The sequence below is a fragment of the Marmota marmota genome, unplaced genomic scaffold (genome assembly GCF_001458135.2).
Source record: "Marmota marmota marmota unplaced genomic scaffold, marMar, whole genome shotgun sequence".
Classification (NCBI taxonomy): Eukaryota; Metazoa; Chordata; class Mammalia; order Rodentia; family Sciuridae; genus Marmota; species Marmota marmota.
The window spans coordinates 19,567,671-19,582,113 of NW_026000153.1; the positions used below are offsets into that span (position 1 = coordinate 19,567,671).

At 36.8% G+C, this 14,443-nt stretch overlaps 1 protein-coding gene and 1 pseudogene across 2 annotated transcripts in view; both read right to left on the reverse strand.

Annotated features, from left to right (window-relative positions):
* Window positions 1-14,443, reverse strand: part of Gck (glucokinase) — a 51,258-nt gene that overhangs the window by 23,631 nt on the left and 13,184 nt on the right. The gene's annotated exons all lie outside the window — the stretch shown is intronic.
* LOC125611570 lies at window positions 14,138-14,236 on the reverse strand (annotated as a pseudogene).

Below are 14,443 nucleotides of genomic sequence, written 5' to 3' on the forward strand. Positions count from 1 at the left end.
AAGACACAAATGGTTTAAAGGTTAAAAGGTGGAAAAGATATTCCATTTAAAAACTAATCAAAAGTGAGATGTGTTAGCTAAGTTATTATCACAAAAATAGATACTAAGCAAAAAAATTTGAAGAGACAAAAGAAAGTTATATATTGATAAAATTTCCAATCTATCAAGATGCAAAAAAAAATATATAAACAACAGAGCTCCAAAACACATGAAGCAAAAATTTACATAATCAAAGGACAAAATAGTTCTACACTAATGATTGGAGACTTCAATATACCACTTTCAATGATGGATTGAACAACCAGATAGAAAATCAATAAAGAAAAAGAGAGGGCTGGGGATGTGGCTCAAGCAGTAGCGCGCTCGCCTGGCATGCGTGCGGCCCAGGTTCGATCCTCAGCACCACATACAAATAAAGATGTTGTGTCCGCAGAAAACTAAAAAATAAATATTAAAAAATTCTCTCTCTCTCTAAAAAAAGGAATGAATTATTGATATACATAATGGCATGGGTGATTGTTCTCAGAATAGTTAGGTTGGGATTAAAAAAAAAAGAGAGAGAACTCAGAAAACACTATAAACCAATGAGATCTAATAGACCCATTAAGAGCATAACATTATTCTCAAATGTTCATTAAAAGTCTCAAGGATACACTATATTTTGGTCATAAAAGAAGACTTAATAATTTTATAAAGATTGAAATCATACAAAATACCTTTCAGATCATACAGAATGAAAACAGAAATGAATAATTGAAGGAAAATTGGAAAACTCACAGATGTGTAGAAACTAAATAAATACTCTTAAACAACCAATGGGTCAAAGAAAAAAAATCACAAGGAAAATTGGAGAATATGAATGAAAATTAAAACACAAGATTCCAAAATATATGGGATGCAATGAAATCAGTGTTCACAGGAAAATTTGCAATGGAAAATGCCTATATTAAAAGAGAAGACAGTCTCAAATCAATAACCTACCTTTACACCTTAAAAAAACTAGAAAAAAAAATTTGTTCCCAGGATGTAGTCTCCCTATTTACCTCTCTTATTGTTTCTCTTGCTGAGAAAAAAACTTTTTAGTTTGAATAAGTCCCATTTGTTGATTCTTGTTTTTAACTCTTGTGCTATGGGTGTCCTATTAAGGAATCTGGAGCCCGACCCCACAATATGTAGATTAGAGCCAACTTTTTCTTCTATCAGACGAAGAGTCTCTGTTTTGATATCAAGCTCCTTGATCCATTTTGAGTTACCTGTTGTGCATGGCAAGAGAAAGGGATTCAGATTCATTTTGTTGCATATGGATGTCCAGTTTTCCCAGCACCATTTGTTAAAGATGCTATCCTTTCTCCATTGCATGCTTTTAGCACCTTTGTCAAATATAAGATAGTTATAATTTTGTGGATTGGTCTCTGTGTCCTCTATTCTGTACCATTGGTCCACCCTCCTGTTTTGGTACCAGTACCATGCTATTTTTGTTACTATTGCTCTGTAGTATAGTTTGAAGTCTGGTATCGCTATACCACCTGTTTCACTCTTCCTGCTTAGAATTGCTTTTGCTATTCTGGGTCTTTTATTTTTCCAGATGAATTTCATGATTGCTTTATCTATTTCTACAAGAAATGCCTTTGGGATTTTGATTGGCATTGCATTAAAACTATAGAGAACTTTTGGTAATATCGCCATTTTGATGATGTTAGTTCTGCCTATCCATGAACAGGCTATATTTTTCCATCTTCTAAGATCTTCTTCTATTTCTCTCTTTAGGGTTCTGTAGTTTTCATTATATAAATCTTTCACCTCTTTTGTTAGGTTGATTCCCAAGTATTTTATTTTTTATTTTTTTTGAGGATATTGTGAATGGGATGGTTGTCCTCATTTCCATTTCAGAAGATTTGTCGCTGATATACAGGAATGCCTTTGATTTATATTTGATAGAGCCCTAATATCCAGAGTATACAAAGAACTCAAAAAATTAAACAATAAGGAAACAAACAACCCAATCAACAAATGGGCCAAGGACCTGAACAGATACTTCTCAGAGGAGGACATACAATCAATCAACAAGTACTCAAAAAAATGCTCACCATCTCTAGCAGTCAGAGAAATGCAAATTAAAACCACCCTAAGATACCATCTCACTGCAGTAAGAATGGCAGCCATTATGAAGTCAAACAACAATAAGTGCTGGCAAGGATGTGGGGAAAAGGGTACACTTGTACATTGCTGGTGGGACTGCAAATTGGTGCGGCCAATTTGGAAAGCAGTATGGAGATTCCTCGGAAAGGTGGGAATAGAACCACCATTTGACCCAGCTATTCCCCTTCTGGGACTATTCCCCAAAGATCTTAAAAGAGTGTATTATAGGGATACAGCTATATCGATGTTCATAGCAACACAATTCACAATAGCTAGACTGTGGAACCAACCTAGATGCCCTTCAATAGATGAATGGATAAAAAAAAAATGTGGCATTTATACACAATGGAGTATTACTTAGCACTAAAAAATGACAAAATCATGGCATTTGCAGGGAAATGGATGGCATTAGAGCAGATTATGCTAAGTGAAGCTAGCCAATCCCTAAAAAACAAATGCCAAATACCTTCTTTGATATAAGGAGGGCAACTAAGAACAGAGCAGGGAGGAAGAGCATGAGAAGAAGATCACCATTAATCAGGGATGAGAGGTGGGAAGGAAAGGGAGAGAGAAGGGAAATTGCATGGAAATGGAAGGAGACCCTCATTGTTATACAAAATTACATATAAGAGGAAGTGAGGGGAAAGGGGAAAAAAACAAGAGAGAGAAATGAATTACAGTAGATGGGGTAGAGAGAGAAGATAGGAGGGGAGGGGAGGGGAGGGGGGATAGTAGAGGATAGGAAGGGCAGAAGAATACAACAGACACTAGTATGGCAGTATGTAAAAACGTGGATGTGTAACCGATGTGATTCTGCAATCTGTATACGGGGTAAAAATGGGAGTTCATAATCCACTTGAATCAAATGTATGAAATATGATACGTCAAAAGCTTTGTAATGTTTTGAACAACTAATAATAAAAAAAATAGAAAAAGAAAAGAAAACTAAATCCAATGCTAGCTGAAGGAAGGAAATAATACAAATTAGAGTAGATATAAAGGAAATAGAGAATAGAAAAACAATACAGAAAAATTAGTAAGACCAAAAGTGGCTCTTTGAAATGATCAACAAAATTGACAAAACTTTATCTAGATTATGATGGGGGAGGGGAGAATTCAAATTACCAAAATTGTAAGTGAAAGAGTAGACATTATTATCAACTTTACAGAAATATAAAGAATTATAAAAGAATACTTTGAACCACTGTAATTACTGGAAAAGTTCTGAAAACATATGAACTACCAAAAATAATTCAGGATGAACTAGAAAATCTGATTAGACTAATAACAAGTAATAAAGAAATTGAATAAGTAATCAAAACTCTTATCAACAAAGAAAATCCCAGATGACTTCACTGGTGAATTCTACTAAACATTTAAAAAAGAATCAACTCCAATCCTCTCAAACTCCTCTAAAAAAACTGAAGAGAAGAAACACTTCTTGATTCATTCTACAAGGTTAGCATTGTTTTGATATTGAAGCCAGGCAATGATACTATAAGAAAACTATAGGCCAACTTTCTCATGAATCTAGATGCAAAAATTTTCAATAAAATACCAGCAAACAAAATTCTTCAGCACATTGAAAGAATTATATATCATGATCAAGTAGAATTTATCCCAGCAGTGCGAAGGTGACTCAATATACAAAAATCAATCCATTATTAGAATAAGAGAAAGAAACTACATGATCATATCAACCTATTCAGAAAAAGCATCTGACAAAATCCAACTCTGTGTCACGATCAAAACAACTCTAGACCTGGGCCCAGTGAAACACATCTGTAATCCCAGTGATTCAGGAGGCTCAGACAGGAGAGTCACAAGTTCAAGGCTAGCCTCAGCAATTTAGTGAGAACCTCAGCAACTTAATGAGATTCTGTCTCAAAATAAAAAAGAAAAAGGCTGAAGATGCACACAGTTGTAAAAAGCCCCTTACCTCTCAGTTCAATCTCCAGCACACTTGTGACCACATGTGCGCGCGCACACACACACACACACATAATCCCTAGAAGGAAATTTCCTCAACATGATAAAAGTAATATGTGAAAATTCCACAGTTAGCAACATACTCAGACTTAAAATTTTCTTGCATAAGACCAGGAACAAAACCACTTTTTCCACTTCTATTCAACATAATATGCAATTTCTAACCCAAGCAATTAGGGAAGGAAAATGGGTAAATTGGAAAGTGCTACGGTCTGAATGTTTGTGCCCTCTCAAAATTCATGTGTTAAATCCTAATATCAAATGTGTTGGTGTTAGAAGGTGGGGCCTTTAGGAGGTAATTAGTTAATTTAGAGGGGCAGAGTCCTTTGAATAGGATTAATGCCTTATAAATGAAGCTCAGAGAGCTTTCTTGCCCTTTCCATTATGCAAGGGCACAGCATAAACTTGACTTGAAGAATGATGGGCTCTACAATTCACAATAGCTAAGCTGTGGAACCAACCTAGATGCCCTTCAATAGATGAATGGATTTTAAAAATGTGGCATATATATACTATGGAATATTACTCAGCACTAAAAGAGAATAAAATCATGGCATTTGTAGGTAAATGGATGCAGTTGGAGAAGATAATGCAAAGTGAAGTTAGCCAGTCCCCAAAAAACAAATGGTGAATGTTTTCTCTGATATAAGGTGACTGACTCATAGTGGGATAGGGAGAGGGAGCATGGCATGTTTTATTTTGATGCCTTAGGAATTTTACTTGAGTGACCTCTAGTTTAGCTGTGTGGGTCACAGATGGCACAGTATAAGATATATATGAGAAATTCAATAAGGACATAGAGATATTGAAAAAGAAACAAATAGAAATCTTGGAAATGAAAGACACAATTGTCAAATAAAATGTTCAGATAAAAGTCTCTCTAATAAAGTAGATCATGTCTCAGACAGAATCTCAGAGCTGGAAGACAAAGTGATCAGCTTTGAACATTCAGGAAGTATTAAAGAAAATAAGAACCAGATGCAATGACACATGCCTGTAATCCCAGCTACTTAGATGATGGGGCAGGAGAATCATATGTTTGAGGCCATCCTTGGCAACTCAGCAACTTAGAGACACCCTGTCTCAAAAAGTTTGAGGGTAGGGGGGCAGGGGATGTGGCTCAGTGGTAAAATGCCTCTGTGTTCAATCACCAGCACCAAAAAATAAAAAATTAAGAAAGAAAATAAGTAACCATGACCAGAATATACAAGAAATGTGGGACAATATTAAGAAACCAAATTTTTAAGAGCTGTTGGAATAAAATAAGGTTGTGAGTTGCAGGCTAATGGCCAGGATAAACTCTCCAGGAATATAATAACAGAAAAATTTCCAAACCTTAAAATGAGATAAACATCCAGTTACAGGAGGCATTCAGAACCCAAACAGACAAGACCAAAAAAGACATCCCCATGACACATTATAATTATTAACATACAGAACAATAATAGAATTTTTAAAGCTTCAAGAGAAAACATCAGGTTACATCTTTGAGGCAAACCAATCAGAATTACTTGTGATTTCTCAGCACAAACTTGAAAACCAAGGAGGGCTTATAAAGATGTGTTTCAAGACTTGAAAGAAAATAGCTGTCAACCAAGATTTCTTTATTCAACAAAGCTATTCTTTGGAATTGAAGTGGAAATATACATCTTCCAAGATAAGTGGAAATCAAAAGAATTAATGACCACTAAGCTCCACAGAATATACTTAAGAAAATACTATACACAGAAGAAATTAAAACAAACCACAGAGCTCAAGAACAGATAAATCTTATTTGAAGAGAAGCTAAGCAAATGAGAAACAGGACCAAATTAAACATTAGAAATAAATCAAAATGGCAGAAATAAACATCTGTCTATAATAGCAACAAATATAAATTGTCTGTCTGATTAAAAGACAGAGTCACCCAATGATACGTTGTTTGCAAGAGACTCATAGGCAAAGACAATCATAGGCTCAAAGTAAAAGGATTAAAATTGATATATCATAAAAAATTATATATCATGCAAATTGAGACTGAAAACAATCATAAGCAAGTATTCTCATATTTGACAAAGCAGACTTCAAGCCAAAATTAAATCAGAAGAACAAATAAGGCCAAATTAACAAACAATGCAACAAGTAGAACACTTGCCTTCAGTGGTAGAGCACTTGCCTAGAATGTGCGAGGCACTGTGTTTGATCCCTGGCACCACAAAAATAAATAAGTAAACAAGTAAGTAAATAAGTAAGTAAAATACAGGTATTGTGTCCATCTACAACTAAAGATGTTTTTTGAAAAGATATAATGAGAGCAAATATTTATGCCCAAACATTGGTGCACTTAATTACACAAAACAGACACTACTTGAATAAAACATCAGATAAACACCAGTACAATAATACTGGGTTATTTCAACACACCACTCTCAGTAATAGATAGGTCATCCAGAAAAACTCAGTAAAAACTCTTCAGACCTAAAAAAATATTATAAATCAAATGAACCTAACAAACATCTATAGACTTTTATCCAACAATAGCCAAATTCGCTTTCTTTTTAGCTGCTCATGGAAACTTTTCTAAAATAGACCATAATTCAGGACACAAAGCAACTCTTGGGAAATCCAGAAAAATTTAATACCTTGCATCTTATCTGATCATAATGGAATAGAAATCAATACTCACCCCCCGTCCACCCCCGAAAAAAACTTTAGAAACCATATGAACACATGGAGATTGAACAATGTACTTATGAATGAAGAATGGGTGTTAGAAGAGATCAGAGGAGAAACTTAAAAATTCTTAGAGTCAAATAAGAATCATGATACAACATACCAGAACCTCTGGAAAATTATTAAGGCAGTTCTAAGAGGAAAGTTTATAGCTATGAATGCCTACATAAGAAAATCAGAAAGATTCCAAAAAAGCAATCTAATGATATATCTCAAGGTCCTCAAAACACAAGGAAAAACCAATTCCAAAACCATCAGAAGGAAGAAAACAATTAACATCAGAGCTGAAATCAATGAAACAGAGAATAAAATAATAATACAAAAAGGATCAACAAAATAAAGAGTTGGGTCTTTCAAAAGTTAAATAAACCCTTAACAGAACTAACTGAGAGAAACAGAGAGATGACTCAAATTAATAAAATTATATATAAAAAAGTAGAAATCACCACAGACATCACAGAAATCCAGAGGATTCTTAGGGACTCTTTTGAAAACTTATACTCCAATGAATTAGAAAACCCAGAAGAAATGGATACAGTCTTAGACACCATATAACCTGCCAAAATTGAATCTACAGGGTACAGAAAACCTAAATACATTCTAATGATGAGATAAAATCAGTAATAAAGTCTTCCAACAAAGAAAATCCTGGAACAGATGAATTCCCAGCTGAATTCCACCAGACCTTTAAAGGTTGACCTAATGTCAATTTTCCTCAAATTATTCCATGAAACATAAAGGGGACACTTTCAAATTCATTCATGAAACTAGTATCATCCTGATACCAAAACCAGATAGGAACACATCAATTAAAAAATATATATAGACCACTATCCTTGATGAACTTAGATGCAAAAATCCTTAATAAAATATTAGCAAATCATATTCATCAACATATTAAGAAAATTACATCATGACCAAGTTGATTTTATTCTAGAGTTGCAAGGATTGTTTAACATATGCAAGTGAATAAATGTCATTTACCAAATGAATAATTAAGACAAAATTCACATGGTCATCTCAATAGAAACAGAGAAATCCTTTGTCAAAACTCAGCACCCATTCATGATAAAAACACTGAAGAAACTATAGGGATAGAAGGAACTTATCTCAACATCATAAAGGCTATATATGACAAACCTAAAGCCAATATCAAGTGAATGGACAAAACTGAAAGCATTATTTAAAAATCTACAAGACAAGGATGTCCATTTTCAACCACTCCTATTCGATATGGTACTAGAAATTCTAGCCAGAGCAATTAGGCAAGAGAAGAAAATAAAAGAGATAAAAAATTAGGAAAGGAAGAAGTCAAATTATCACTGTTTGCAGATGATATGATCCTATACTTAGAAGATCCAAAAAGGTCTACCACAAGACCTTCACCTAATAACAGATCCATCAAAGTATCAGGTTACAAAACCAACATACAAAAGTCAATAGCTTTCCTGTTTACCAATAATAAATCTGCTGAGAAAGAAATCAAGAAAACAATCCTATTCACGATAGCTTCAAAAAATTAATAAAATATCTAGCAATAAATCTAAAGCACCTAAAAGGTAAAAGACCTCTACAATGAAAATTATAGAATGTTAAGAAAGAAATTGAAGAAGACACAAGAGGATGGAAAGATATCCTATGTTCATGAATAGGCTGAATTAATATTGTTAAAATGGCCATACTAACAAAAGCAACATACAGATTCAATGCAATGCCCATCAAGATATCAATGACATTTTTCAAAGAACTAGAGAAAACAATTCTAAACTTCATTTGGAAGAATAAAAAAACCAGAATAGCCAAATGAATTCTAAACACACATACATACACACACACACACTCACACACACAGCATTTCTGGGGTCATCACAATACCTGACTTCAAATTATACATACAATGGAATGCTATTTATCTATGAATTTGCCTGGAGAAGCAGGCAACCTCCATATCTAGTACCCACGGTACAGCCTGATCCCCAAAGCCAGACCAGAGTCAAGTAGCATCTTTCTGTGCCCCTCACCTCCCTCCAGGCCCTGCTGAAATTCTGTGACTGGAGAGGTGAGATCATGCTTCAAAACAAAACATCAAAAGGGTTGCAGATGTAGTTCAGTGGTAGAGTTCCCCTGGGCTCAAACCTTAGTACCCCCCCCCCAAAAAAAAGTGAATTCACAGAAATAGAAAGCAAAATAGTGGCTACTAGGGACATGGGGGTCGGGGAATGGGGAGTTACTGAGTTTCTGAATGGGATGATGAAATAGTTTTAGAAACAGGGGTGATAGTTGCACAATATTTTGAGTGTACTTAGTAACTCTGAATAATACCTTAATGGTACCTTAATGCCTCACCCCAATACTGGGGATTGAACCCAGAAGTGTTCTATGACTAAGGTATATCTGCAGCCCTTTTATATTTTATTTTATTTTGAGGCATGCCTCACTAAGTTGCCTAAGCTAGTCTCAAACTTGCAATCCTCCTGCTTCAGCCTCCCAGTTGCTGGGATTTATAGGTGTTTGCCACCATGCCTGGCTCTGAATTGTACATTTTAAATGGTTATAATGGCAAATTTTATGGTACACATATTTCATCCTAAGTTTAAAAAGGAGGATGACTAACAAGCTGGCCTATTTTCAGAGTAAAAGCAAATTTTTTCTTCTTCAAATGGAATTGCCACTCAGTGGTACTAGAAATTCTAGCCAGAGCAATTTATTTTCTTCTCTTGCCTAATTGCTCTGGCTAGAATTTCTAGTACAAAACTTGTGTGTTCCACTCATTCAACACTATTTACTGTGCCTTGCATAGTTGCAGACACTACATGGACAGAGTTAGAGTAGGTAATTAATTCTGGATTCTTTCAAAATTAGACATAAGCCTAAGGAAACTTCTGGCAAGGGCCCATTCAGAAATCTCAGTAAACAAAGAGACTCAATGCTATGGTGAAGATTAATTTGAAGGGACTGTTCACCTTAATCTTGTTTCAGAAGCCTTAAAGTCCCTACCAGTAAGTTAAGGGAGCATAGGGACTAACAAAAAAAGAAATAAAGTGGGCATAAAAACCAATCTAGGAGAGAATTTTGGTGGTAGTTATTGGTACATTTTGCTCCCCATGAGCAAAGAGATGAGATGCCTACTAAATTTTTAAGAGGAAAATCCCACAAGCTTGGCTTGAAAAAGCCTTTGAGTGTTCAAGCCACAAAGTAATTCTTGGGCTCCCCAAAACTTACCAGGTGGAAGTAGATTGTGGAAGGATAGTCTGAACTTCAGATCATCATGTAGGTGGTAGTAAAAGGATCTCCCAAAATGTGGGGCTGAGGCTGCAGAGGACAGTGGACATTTGGGTTCACTGTGGAGGTAGATCCAGATTCCTTTCAAGAAACATGCTCAATCTGGCAAGGGGTGGGGGTCCTCCTGCCTGTTAAGTGAGATTTTTATCATTGCTATGGAAGCATTTTGTTTCCCATCCTTTCTCTTACTAAATGGAAGATTTTGGGGGGGTGGGGTGGAGTGCTGGATACATCCATCGTCCTTTTTATAATTTGAGAAAGGTTGTAAATTATTAAGGATCTTGCTAAGCTGCTGAGATTGGCCTCAAATTTGTGATCCTCCTGCCTCTGCCTCCCATGTGCCACCACACAAAGCCAAATGGTTTTTTAAAAAGAAGATACTGTTATAATTTGAACCTTAAGTGAGCATCAAAGTTCGCATGGTAAAGTTTTATTTCCCAGGGTGGTGCTATTGGGAGGTGCTGCATCTTTAGAAAGCATGGTCTGGAGGGAAGCCTTTAGGTCATTGGAGGTATATCTTTAAAGGGGATTTTATGAACCCAGTCTCTTCCTCTTCCTCTCTCTTTTGCATTCCATCCATGAAATGAGCAATTTTGCTTAACTCTGTATATTTTTATTATGATGTGCTGCTGCAGGCCCAAAGAAATGGGGCTAATTGATCATAAACTAAAATTTATAAAACCATGAGCCAAAATAAACCTTTTCTCTTTATAAGTTCTCTTTATAAGTTGATTATGGAAAGCTAACATAGACACCCTGCCCATAATCCTCTTTTCCATGGTGGTTGGGTGACTCATTTTTAATTCACAAAATAGCATTATTTGAGAACTTCTTCTTGCCCCCCATCTTAGACTTTGTCTTGGATGCAGAGACTGCATGAGGGGTTGTGTATTCTGTGTGTAAGAAGGAAATACATGGGTGGATTGAGTCACATGGTGGAGTGGACTGTGGAAGAGGTTGCTAGCTGTGGACCCAGATCCATGACATTTTTTCCCCACTGTGATTGCAATGCTGAGCACCTGGCTGGCAAGCTTCTGTGTTTTTCTTCCTCCCTTGAAGTGAGATGAATCTATTCATGATAGTCTATCTGTATTGTCAAACTTGATTGGATTAAAAAGTGCTTAAGATTAAGAGGTTTCTGGGTTTGTCAGTGAGGGTGTTTTAGGAATGATTGGCATGTGGAAGAATGAAGAATCTGATGTAGATGCAAACTTGATTCTTCTTGAGAAGGTGCTTTGATTGCTGCTGTGAGTGCCTGAGGACATTAGAGTCCAGCTCCTACACTCTTCCAGAATTAACACAGAAATTGGTACCAGAAGTGGGGTCACTGCTGTGACTAAATAAACCATGTGGATTGGAAGCATTTGGAACTCATTTGTGGGAGGAATTTGGAAAAGTTTGGAGATGCAGGCTGGTGAAACCTTAGAATATAGTAAGCAGACCTTAATGAGCAATTTTGGTGGGAACTGAGAAGACCAGAATGCTGATAGGAATATGAACAGTAAGGCTCATGATAGTTTTAGAGGAACAGAAAAGCTCTATTGAAACTTGGACCAGAGGACACTCATGTTACATTCTGGCAAAATTGTCTACATTTTGCCTATGATCTGAGACTTTTTGTGAGACTGAACTTAAAGTGATGGATTAATTAATCTGGTGGAAGAAATTTCAAGGCAGCACAGCATTCAGGCAGTACATGTACATTGCTAGTGGCTTTTAGCCAAGTTTATTGAGAGGAGCAGAAAGCATAGTGAAAAGATTTGAAAAACTTGCAATTTGACCAGAAAAGTGAGTGTAAAGCAAATAACAAAAGTTAGTTAGTATAAAGCTGGGGCCAAGAAAGTTATGGTTGTTTAAAATTTTACAGGCACTAAAGAGTTGCTAAGTGATTTGTAAATAGGAGAGACAATAGGAAAGATGGCTTAAGGGTGTCTCTGGTCTTGGCAAGGACATACATATTGTATATTCAAGGGTGTAGATGTAAAAATTCCTTTGAGAAAAGACCATGGGGGCGGGGCTGGGGATGTGGCTCAAGCGGTAGCGTGCTCGCCTGGCATGCGTGCGGCCCGGGTTCGATCCTCAGCACCACATACAAACAAAGATGTTGTGTCCGCCGAAAACTAAAATAAATAAATAAATATTAAAAAAAAAAAAAAAGACCATGGGGGGCAGCCTGCTTGCACAGAGTGGCCTAGGAAGTTGTTTGATCATGCTTGGCTACTAAGGCGCTCAGATGCCCCGAAACCATGGTTCCAGGAGGCCTGGCTACTGCTCAAGATGGCAACACACTTTGGCATCATCCGCATGGGGCTGTTTTACAGGAATGCAGGATACTGGAGTCAAGGGGTTATGGAGCCTTCCACTGAGGTTTGTTTTGTGTTTTTATACTGCAGATTGAACCCCGGGTCACTTAACCACTGAGCCACATCCCTAGACCTTATTTATTTATTTTTGAGACAGGTTTTTGCTAAATTGCTTAGGGCTTTGCCAAGTTGTTGAGGTTGGCTTTGAACTTGTGATCTTCCCGCCTCAGCCATTTGAGTCGCCAGGATTATAGGTGTGAGCCACCACATCTGGCTTCCACTGAGATTTTGAAGGAAAGTCTGGGAGGGCAGGCAGAGCGTAACAGGGTCAGAATCCCTATAGGCAGCCCCTGAGAGGGCAATATGTGAAGATATATAAAGAAAACTGAAGGTGCCAAGGATTTCCTGAAACATGGAATGTCTACTGAGGAAATCTGCAGAAATCAAGCAGAAACAATCCAAGGGAGAGTCCATGTGGGCTCAGGATGTCATGAGCCCCAGATGTTAGATGTGGAACTACAGGACTTATTTGCTCAACTGGATTTCTCTCTTGCTTTGGTCCTATCCTGTCTTTCTATACCCCTATATCTACCTTTTGGAATGGAAATGTTTACTCTACCATCATATGTTGAGTATATGTAACTTGCTTTTGATCTGTACAGGTGCTCATAGCTAAGAGTTTGCCTTGAGTCTCAGATGAGATTTTGGATTTGGACTTTTGGGAAATGCTCAAACTGTTAAGATTGTGGGGGTGCTTGGAAATGAATTAAATATATTTTGCACTGTGCGGTGGGCATGAGATTTTGGGGGCCAGGAACAGAATGTTATGGTTTGTATTTAAGGTAATCCCTGAGAATTCATGTGTAAAACAATGCAGGAGTGTTCAGAGGAGATATTGTTAAATTATGAGAGCTGCAACACAATCAGTGGATTAATCCATTTGCTAGATTAATAATTTGAATGAATTAATGGGTGGTAATTGTAGGCAGGAAGGGCATGACTGGAGGAAAGAAGTAGGTCACTGGGGCATTTTGTCCCTGATGAACAGAGCTCTCTGCTTACTAGCTGTCATGTCCTGAGCTATCTTCCTCTGCCACTCACTTCTATCATGATGTTCTGCTTCATCTTGGGCCCAAAGCAATGGAGTCAGCCAATTATGAACTGAACCTCTGAAACCATGAGCCAAAATAAAATTTTCTTTTTCTAAATTGTTCTTGTCAAGTCTTTTGGTCAGAGCAATGCAAAGCTAACTAAAACACCATTGAATATGAGTGGAAGTGATACATACCATTTGGGGATTCAGGCACTAAAGAAGAGAGTAACTCTTTCATACTTTTTTCCTGACTAGATGCAGATAATGACTCAACTTTAGGGGATGGGTGGAGCCATTAAAATGGAATGGAAGGAGACTGGATTCCTAAATGACTCTGTAGGGGAGAATCTCCCAGCTGATGAAGACCTGCATTTGATTGTTGTGGGAAATACAATTCTATGTGGTATTGGTTTCAGTGTATTTGTTATAGCAACAAAGTGTGCCCTTATAAACTCAGAATGAATGCATTAGTGACCAAAAACGAGTTGGAAGGGAATACAAGATCACTCATTCCTTCAACATTATTGAGTACCTAGTTCATGCTCAGTCTGCATGAAAGTTACTAGTTTTTATTTTCTTTCTTTTTGTTTTTGGAAGTTCTTAAGGAAGGTATGTTCAGAAAAATATAGAACTCTTCATGAGTTTGCATGTCATTCTTGCACAGGAGCTATGCTAATCTCTCTCATTCCAATGTTAGAATACTTGTTGTCTGCTTCAGTCAGCTTTTTCAATGTTGTGACCAAAATACCTGACAAGAACAATTAGAGGAGGAAAAGTTTATTTCAAGGCTCATGGTTTCAGAGGTCTCAGTCTTAGAAAGTTGGTTCCATTCCTCATGGCTCCAGGTGAGGCAGCACATCACAGCAGAAGAGTGTGTGGTAGCTCAGGACATCACACCAGGAGGAGAGAGAGAGAGAGAGAGAGA